This window comes from Triticum urartu, chromosome 6A (genome assembly GCF_056163025.1).
Source record: "Triticum urartu cultivar PI428250 chromosome 6A, HENAU_Tu73, whole genome shotgun sequence".
In the NCBI taxonomy this organism is placed as follows: Eukaryota; Viridiplantae; Streptophyta; class Magnoliopsida; order Poales; family Poaceae; genus Triticum; species Triticum urartu.
The window spans coordinates 39,113,092-39,123,469 of NC_141878.1; positions in this window are offsets into that span (position 1 = coordinate 39,113,092).

The window sequence follows — 10,378 nt, forward strand, 5'->3', positions numbered from 1 at the left end:
GGCAACGCGGCCGACAAGCATAGTTGCGTTGCTTGATTCGGCATCATATATGGCACAATGGTTCTACACCTGTTTTCCGAAGTTTTCAGAAGGTTTCTCCAGTTTTAATTTTTCATGTTGTATTTTTTATTGGTTTTCCTTTTCCTTTTCCTTCTTTCTCTTTTTATTATTGATTATTTTTTTAAAATTCATCGATTCATGAACACTTCTTGAATTCATTTTTCAAAGTCATTTCTTTGTACAATTGGGGAGTGTTTTTCAAATCTGTTAATATTTTACAAAATCCGTGCATGTTTTCAAATTCATGAACATTTAAAAAAATCTATGAACATATTTTAAATTCATGAAAACTTTTTACATCAATATTTTTCAAACATTAACTTTCCTTTCAAATTTATGAATAGTTTATAAAAGATTTAACATTTTTTATTTTTATTTTTTTCAAATACATTTTTAAAGTAATGATATTTTTGAACATTTTTAAAAGTCAATAAAAAATGAAGCTGTTTCTTTCCCGAGGGGAGTGAATTGGGCGATGTCGTACTGGGGCGAGCTGGTTTTTATTTTCGTGCATTAACCTGGAACACCTACTTCTATTTGAGGGATCTGGATTGCATACTTTTTATAGAACTAGAAATTAGGTGCGTGCAATGCACGTTAATAAGCAAGATATTATTTGTATCCCCAGCACATGCAGCAACATCAGGTACGACGACATATCTAATGAGTTTTTTGGGCTCCTGAATGCGATGGTTAGGAACGATGAGATTTTCTTTCTCTCTTGCTCCTGAATGCGACATCAGGTACGAAGAGAGATTTTCTTCATCTCTCTTCTGTCTGTTGGCGATCAAGGGCAAAACAGCGAGAGGGCTAGGAACCCTCGCTGAAGGGAGACCGACATGGGCCAGCCCAGGACGGCGGCAGGTCACAGCATTTTTTTTACTTTTTAAATTTTGTCTATACTTTAAAAACACTATAAAAATTGGGGTATTTTGACCACGCATTTAAAAAATATTAAATGTGTATAAAAATGTTTATAACATATACCAAAATTTTATAAATAGTGTGTATGAAAATTTGATCATGTATTAAAAAATTGTTAATCAAGCATTTGAATTTTTATGAAAAGGTATTTTAAAATTTTTGATAAAGCATTTGTAAAATTTTAAATGTGTATAGAAAAAATGTATTAAAAAATGATGAATTATAGAGGTAGGGTGTGCATTCGTACGTTCATAGGGGTGAGTGTACTCTAGTGTATGTGAGTGACTTTAATTGTACTGTGTTAAACAATAGAGAATAAAATAAAAAGTAAAAGTAAATCTGAATAATTAATTTTTCTAAAAAAAATAGCGACATTGGTGTTACCCTTTACGATTTTATTTGCAAAAAACTAAAAGAAAATAAAGTACAATTTGCACACAGTTTACACTGAAGTTGCACTTTTATAATATGAAGGAATAATCAAATAATGGAGAAAATTTTACAAAAAAAAATCCTAAAAAGGAATCGGTTAGTGCAATTGATATTACTCTTAAACAAGAAAGAAAATGAAAATAAACTCTAAAATAAGTGAATTAGTGGTATTTGTGTTACACTTTTAAAAGGAAGAAAATAACTAAGATTATAAAAAACTCACATAATTTACACCGAGATTATACTTTTTTTATAACTTTCAAGAATGCGCACATAATAGTAGTTCTTTTTGAAAAAAATACATTTACTAAGAAAAATGAATTAGTGAAATTGGTATTGCCTTAAAGCAGAAATAAAATAAAATAAAAAGTAAAAAAATCAAAATAGTGAAGTTTGCTAAGGGAGAATGAATTAGTGCTATTGTTAATACCTTTAAGAAGAAAGTAAATTAAACTTTTAAAAGTAATAATGACAAAATTTTCTCACAACATACAAATTAAACATTTAAAATATGCAATAAGTGGAATTTTCATTAAAAAATGAGCTTAATAAGAAGGAATTAATTGGTGGAATTGATATTAACCTTAAATGAGATAATTTAGATATACGAATGAAAAAATTGTGCACATTTGCCAGTTGGCCAGCTGGACGGCCCAAATGGGTCAGCCGGTTGGGCGCAGTCACCGCACTGCCTATGAAAAGACAAATGTCGCCAGACACAACACCTTTGCCTATTCCAAACGGATCATATCCGTGTTCATTTGGTCCGCCCCATTGGAGTTGGCCTTAGGAGGTTGGCGCCGGCCGCCGGGGCATGGAGTGGAGGTTGTGTGATGCAGTCGAGCCACAGACGCGGGCATTGCCCCTACTCTCGTGGTGGGATGGAGGCAAACGTAACGAGGCGAGATCCAATGGCTGACACGAGTGTGATCGTGGGTCTTTTCTCTTTTTTCTTCAACCTTGTAAATGTCTTCAGATTCTATGAAAAATTATTAAAGTATAAGTACGGAAGAGGGATTCCTCGAAAAAAAAGTATGGAAGAGGGAGAAATCCTTTTACGTAAATTCTTTTCCAAACGTGGTGACATGGAGTAGATTTTTGTCCTACAAAGAGTCGTGACGAAATACAAGACCACCTCTGACTTTGTGACCGTGGTGGAGTACATATAGCGAACTAGTCAAGTTGCAAACCAGGCGTGACTCATCGTACGTGTTAATTTTGCAGGCGATCGTTGGTCGAAACAGGAGAGCCAAACCCAAACATATGGCGGCGGCGTTGCGTCAGTTCCTGCCGATGGTCAGCCGGCGACTCGTTACCCCTCAGCCCCTCCTCTCCTCCACCGGCGCCACCAAGGCTGCCCAGGTTCGCACCCTTCCATGTCTAGGTCTTTTTTTCCGGGTGAATCCATATCTAGGGTTTAAAAAGTACGGAGCACGTTTTCTTTCTAGCATCGATCCATATCGCATGAAGTAACAGTAACGGTATGAATCTGATATGGATACATGAATGGTGGCGGAGGTCGAACAAAAATTTAGGTCAGGACTTTCTTTTGTTTTCAAAGCTGTTAGAGAAGAGCATAGAATTATATGATGCAAAATCAAAATAGTCTATACACACGATAATTTTATATGATCATAAATAGGATTGCGAAGTATATATAATTAGTATGCAAACACATCTAGTGTAGTCTGTGCGAGCACCGGAGCATGACTATGCAGGAGCCGGGACAACGGGCTGTGTTCGGAGCAGTGCCGCACGCAGCCGCCGATCTTTGTCATGGCGCCCTTCATGCCCAGTTCGCGGCTGCGCTGCGATAGATAGGATTGATGCCCTCGTCGCTGCCGAGCCGCAGTTGAAGATGGCCTTAGATCATCTTCAACGGGACCTCAAGTTTGTCCCTATAATATGTGTGTGTGTGTGTGTTGGGGGGGGGGGGAGGGAACTTCAGCTGCATGAGGATTCAGCTTCCCAGGCCGAGATCAGATCGTCCAAACAAAGCATGCACTTGACCACTTGTTGATGGCCTCGAGGCGCCCCAGTCCCACCACATGCCACAACATGGCTCTACCCCAATCCGCAGCTGCTTCTTCTCTCTCCCCGCTTCCTTATTCTTCCTAGCGACAAACAGACACACAACTCATACAGTCATACTGGTTATTCCTAGAGGACAGAAATGTACACTCGCGATTCATACATGCATAAATTTCTTTTTGCAATTTTTTTGACCATTTAACCCATCCGTGGGACACTAACGTAATCTCCCTTGTGTTTCGGTGCAGGAGTTTGATGTATAAAAAAAGTCAGGCTGATATGGCCCTAGATCTTGTGGTCTACGGAAGCGTGGGGGTGTTGTCTATTCGATATACTTCGAATATAAGCATGACCTTGAAAAGGCTAGAAGAAATAACCATTAGAGCTTGATGAGCTATGCGTGTATTTTTTTCAAAAAAATATGATTCCTGAAAAAAATTATATTTACTAAACACAGAATAGTTTCAAATTTGAGCATCTGACTTCCAATGATGTGTATTAAACATAGAAAAAATTTGAGGTAAAAATCATGAAAAAAATTGAGTTGTGTGTGGTTTTTGTCCGAAACTACGATACTTTGCCGGAGAGTGTTCAGTTTGTACACGAAATGAATCAAGTTTTTGTCATAATACTCTCAATTTTTTACCACCCTACATGGGCCCCACGAAAACACAATCCTAAATTTCATCCATTTTCGAGCTTGTTTGCACACTTTGTCGGACCAAGAGATTTTTGCCTTTTTAATGGTGGAATATAATAGTGGAATTTTTGCAAGTAAAAAGTTTTCTAACATAGAATTAATTAGTGACATTAGAATTACCCTTAAAGATGAAATAAAATTTAATTAAAACTAAAACTAAATCTGAATAATTAAGTTTTCTAAGGAAAAATGAATTAGTGACATTTCAAGGAAAAATAAACAAAGTAATGATACAATTTGCACACAGTTTACACTGAAGTTGTTGTTTTTATAATATGCAGGAATAATCATACTGGTGTAGTTTTGCAAAAACAAAATCCTAAAAAGGAATCGATTAGTGCCATTGCTATTACCATTAAATAAAATAAGAAAATTAAACAAAAACTCAAATAAAACAAAAAAAATGTGTTTTCTAAGAAATAATGCATTAGTGGCATTTGTATTAAGGAAAAGGCTTCTGTTCAACCGACGGATCGGTGCGTTCCATCCGCCTCCTTCTACGCGGGCCACGTGTCCTCTAAGCCCCACGCCATACCTTCTTATCTCCAGAAAGGTCCACTGAATCACATCTTATCTTCTCGCTCTACTCGTTCATCTTCGTCGTTGGATCCCGAGCGCCTGGCATGCTCCGTTGCCGCCCCACCGGTGAGAAGCCCCGCCAGCCTCCTCTTCTTCTTCATCTCCTCCTCTTCCTCTCTCCTCCCTCTCCTCTAACCTCGCAGCCCCTCCCCAACCAGTGTATCGTCGCCGGTGGGCATGCCGATAACCAGGCCTCCGTCAGCCATGCCCTCCTCTTCTTCTCTTGCCTACATCCTTCCCAAGTTCCTCCTCCGCCGCATCTCAAACAAGATCTCGAGCCGCGTCTGCCATCCTCGGAGCACCAGCATCCGCGTTCGTCGTCGTCCCGCTGCTCGGGGAGCACCGGCATGGACAGCCATGGCTGCCGCCTCCTCGAGCTCAGTTTTCCTGCAACAAGTTTTCTGCAACAACGGTGCTTCTACAACCCTAGCAGCCACGGAGTGGCGGCGCTACTGCTCTGTTTGCGGTCGGTGGTGACATGCTTGACGCATGCAACATGGTAGTTATTTCTGCAACGCAGTCGTTGTTTCGGGAACTGTTTCTGCTACCCAGCCGTTGTTTCAGGAATTGTTTCTGCAATCTCCAAATTTTTGCAACATGGTAGTTGTTTCTGCAACGCAGTCGTTGTTTCAGGAATTGTTTCTGCAACGCGATTGTTGTTTCAAGAATTGTTTCTGCAATGCGACCGATGTTTCTGCAACTGGTTTGTTGTTTCAAGAATTAATGTGTCGGGAAGGCGACACGCGCGTGCGAGGAGTTAGATCGGACGACTCGCGCGCGGAGATCTGACGGCTGTCGAGGTGGTGGATGTTTACTAAACATCTACCGGCGGACGCGTAGCGGCTCCCTTGTATTAACCTTTGAAAAGAAATAAAATGAGTAAAAGAATGAAAAAAATTGCACACAATTTACATGGAAATTGCACTTTTTTATAACTTTCGAGAATAAGCATATAATAGTAGATTTGTTTTGCAAAAAGTGCATTTACTAAGAAAGAATTAATTAGTGAAATTGATATTGCCTTAAAGAAGAAATAAAATATAATAAAATAATGGAGTTTTCTAAGGGACAATGAATTAGTGCCACTGTTATTACCTTTAAGAAGAAAGTAAATTAAACATTTAAAAATGAAAATATTAGCGCTCAACATGCCCAAAATCTATGTTTTTTATTATGCAGGAGGTGGGATTTCCATAAAATTGAGCTTACTAAAATGGAATTAATTAGTGGAATTGATATTAACCTTAAAGAAGAAACGAAATGGAGAAAATTGAAAACAATCAATATAAAGAAGTTTTTCAAAGAAATAATAAATTAATGATATTCGTATAACGTTCTTAGAAGGAAGAATGTAAAAACTTGTCTGCAACTTTGCACTGAAACTGCACTTTATGTAATATGCAAATAATAAACGTATAATAATGCAATTTTCACACTCTAGCATAATTTACACGCATATTGTATAGTATTTCTGTGTATGCATTTACACTCATAATGCATCTAAAATATATCCATATAGAATAAAGAAAAACCGACAAAATAGGGAAAGAAAAAGAAGAAGAAAAATAGATAAAGCGCATACAAATGAGAAAAAAAGACAAATGGGTAACAAGCATAAAAGCCCAATAAGAAAACCGATTGACACCAATCATGAAACAACACGAAGAAAAAAAACACCTATCTTTCCCTAAAAAAAAAACACCAATCCTGACACAAGAATCAACAACCGGAAATTCAACTTATCCAAATTTAAAAATAATCTAACTTACATATTTGTGCCATAATATTGTACATTGTGTGCTAACGTGGTAATTGTTTTTGGGAAAAGCACCTCTTAACATATTTGTCCCTACATATATAACGAGACCATCTAATACTAGCCCATGGAGGCATATTTTTATAGAAGAAACTATAAGCACCATGCGTCACTCCATGGTTCGAGTGCGGGTGAGCTAGCTAACTGCATACTAGCCTAGCCAACCGGCTGACGACACCATTCTCTATTTGTCCCATCATCTCAAACAGAAAAAGGGAGTGAAAATCCATTTGTACATTGATCACGTACGCTTGCCTCTGGAAGATAGTATAGAGTCATCAAATTAAAAAGGATGATCTCAAATTGTAGTCTGTAGAGTGACCGGCAGTAGGTAGCACACATGTCTCAGTGGCGCGATTTGCTTCAAGAATCTCATCGATTAAACGGCCAACGGCGACACCATCCGACACGACGCAGGCGTGGGTCGTGTTGGCCATCAAGACGAAGGAAAAAAAACAACCAGAATCAACAGCCGGAAATTTGACTTATCCAAATTTTAAAATCAATCAACTTACATATTTGTCCCATAATGTTGTACATTGTGTGCTAAAGTGGTATTATTTTTTTTTGGGGGGAGGGGGGGGGGGGTGCATCTCTTAACATATTTGTCCCAACATATATAACGAGACCATCTAAAATTAGCTCGTGGAGGGCATATTTTTATAGAAGAAACTCTAAGCACCACGCGTCACTCCGTGGCTCGAGAGCGGGTGAGCAAGCTAGCTCTTTGCTAGCCTAGCCAACATGTTGACACCCTTCTCTATTCGTCCCATCACCAAACAGAAAAAAGAGAGCAAAAATCCATTTGTACATTGATCGCGTACGCTTGCTTCTGGAAGATAGAGTCACCAAAATAAAAAAGGATGGTCTCAAATTGTAGAGTGACCGGCAGTACGTAGCACACATGTGTCGGTCACACGATTTGCTTCAAGAATCTCATCGATTATGTTAGAGTTGTGTTAAATATTATTGTACAAGGTAGGTTACAATTGGACTTGGTTTTGGACTGTGTGTAGACAGGGTAGGAGTTGTGTCCTAATAGGACACTTGTATCCTAGGCCTCTCATATATATCGGAGGTAGACACACGATGTAACCTATGCCAACATAATAGCACCGGAACGCAGGAGAAGCCGGCGGCATGTGCCGGTGTCCAGGACGACCGGGTGCGGTATTGTAGCGGTGTCATGGGGAGGAGCGCCCATAGTCAAGCCCCGGGGATGTAGCCATACCGGTGAACTCGTTAATAAATCTCGGTGTCGTGCTCGTGTGATTGCTTGGTCCTCAGATGATCGAGGGTATGTCTCAGATCTATTCTAACAAGTGGTATCATGAGCAAGGTTCGATTTGAGGTCGTGAAAGATTGATCTAGAGGTGGATGTGTCATGGAGCTTCGCTGACGACATGCGAAAGAATTAATGGTTGAAGCCTAGGCTGATCGACGGGAGAAAATTCCTTCGGCGGAAGTCGTGGAGCACGGAAGCTATCGACAAGATCGAAAAAGAAGCAAACGGAATCATGCAAGCGGCAAGTGCATACATGAAGCGTTGGGGACAAAATCGCAACCGGATCGGAGCGACGACGGCAGCGGCAGCGCTAGGTCAGATGCGCGAGTTGGCGAGCGCAGCACGCGCGTGTGGATGGGCCAAGCGGGACTCCGCAGTCCAGGCGTACAGCAATCGAGGTGGCCGAGACAGGCTCTAGCGGGGCAGATGCCCAGGCGGCAGCGTAAGGTCCATTATGGGCCTGCAACGCGGGATGCAGTCTGGCAAGGCCAATGCGGGCAGGCTGAGACACGCAATTGATTGCTTACGTAATTGTGCGATGCAGGTGTTGCTGTTACGTATCTGCGACCTACAGGTCATGTATGTGTGTGTGCTGTGCAAGCCACGTGAGATTTGTTTGGAAAGATAGTAGGAAAGGGGCGTCAGAGAACACCACGATGCGTGCATTGGTAAGCAGGAAAGATAGTAAAACAAGTCTACAGTAGCCAGGTGTGGTGGACATGGAATTCTTTACACGGAGAAGACTACAAGGGGTGTTGTTTTGACTTTCTTTGCTTTGTACATGGGTTGTACGTGATGGCAGCATGAAGGCGTCGAGACGCGGCGTCGCATGTTCATATAAGATCAACATGAGTTGGCGGGTGGATCCATGGTTATTTTTTGGTCTGATGGCTACATGTTTCCTCAGGTGTTGCATCAAGGATGTGATCTGTTGGTGCGAAGGATTGCTTGATTGTGTAGTAGAACGCCAAGTTGATGAAGATGGATGTGTGCGATGAGGATGGCGACGTGCGTATAAGGCTCGAAGGAGTCTGGAGCATCTCGTGACGTGATCATGCAAACACATGGCGTCAGGCAATGCACGGAGATGTGTGGGGCAGACACGATGCAGGATGAAGCATGGTTGCAGTCGGGACATGCACGGCTGGGTCGGACTGGATTGTCTGATGGACTGACGTGGATGTTGGTCAAAGCAGAAGATGGCAGTGTTTTCAGCGACAACGACATAGGAGCGTGATGCTGATGGTGGCCGACTTCTGGGGCGTGGAAACACGTGGTGCAAGCCTGAGGGCTTGTGCGGCTTCGACGAGACTATGACGCAGGGTTGATTCAAGGTGGTGCACACACGGAGCTTGAAGTCAACGGGGCGTGAGGGTGGACTGATCATCTACCATGGAGTCATGTTGAAGGTGGAGCTGGAATCTGGCGAAAGACTTCACTCTGTGCTGATGGAGGGGCTACGGCGTAAATGCATGGAGAGTCGAAGCCTATTTCAGCGGGATAGCGAGAGACACGTGGATCGGACTGGGGCCCAATGGTCTGATGGAGACGTGATACTCGGCATCGGTCGGTGATGATCGGTGGTTCTCTGTAGTGGGGGTTGAGGCAGTGTGGGCTAGCTACCCGGGAGACTCGATCAGAACAGCAGAGGCTCGACGCGATGATAGCGGCGAGGCGTGCGGTAAATACGGGACACAGCGACAGGCCAAGGCACTGGTGTCAGACAAATTGTGCAGGGGGTGCTGAGCAGTGTTGACGAGTACCGAATTCAAGTTGGTCACTGGGTCTATCGGTGCCGGAAGATGGACAGGAGTTGACCATGGAGAATCTGAAAAAGTGGCAGAGAGTCTAAAATTGTCAAAAGCTGAGAGAGTATATGGCCGTATATTCTGTTATGTTCAGTGCACATGGCAAAGTGCGGATGACAAGGCAGAAGGAGGCGGAGTGCTATAGCAGTGGGACATGTCAGAGACTATCCGGGAAAAAGTATGAGACAACTGTGAATTTGACTCAGAGTGACACAGGGCAATGGTGAAATTCCTTCAAGTTTTAGACAGACGGTCAAGAAAGAGCGGTGATGTTGAGTTCAGGTAACTCTTGTATGTGACATCCAATATGTGAATTGTTCATTTTCACGCAGATAAATTAGCGGTATGTATGACGTTTGAACGGAAACTCCGGAAGTTGGGAGCACAAAGTAGAGTAATGAGAGACTTAATTTTGCTCGAGTGTTGACTGTGAAGAAGACGAGAAGGGACTACAGTTGTAGGTGGAGTCATATGGAGTCTGAGAGTAGCAGCGGTGCTCATGGCGTATCTCAAGTCCAATGTACATGGAGGTTCGACGTACGGATGAATCCAAGGTGGTAGAGAATATTCGTCAAGATGGAGTTTGTTAGAGTTATGTTGAATATTATTGTACAAGATAGGTTATAATTGGACTTGGTTTTGGATTATGTGTAGACAGGGTAGGAGTTGTGTCCTAATAGGACACTTGTATCCTAGGCCTCTCATATATATCGAAGGTAGGCACACGATGTAACCTATGCCAA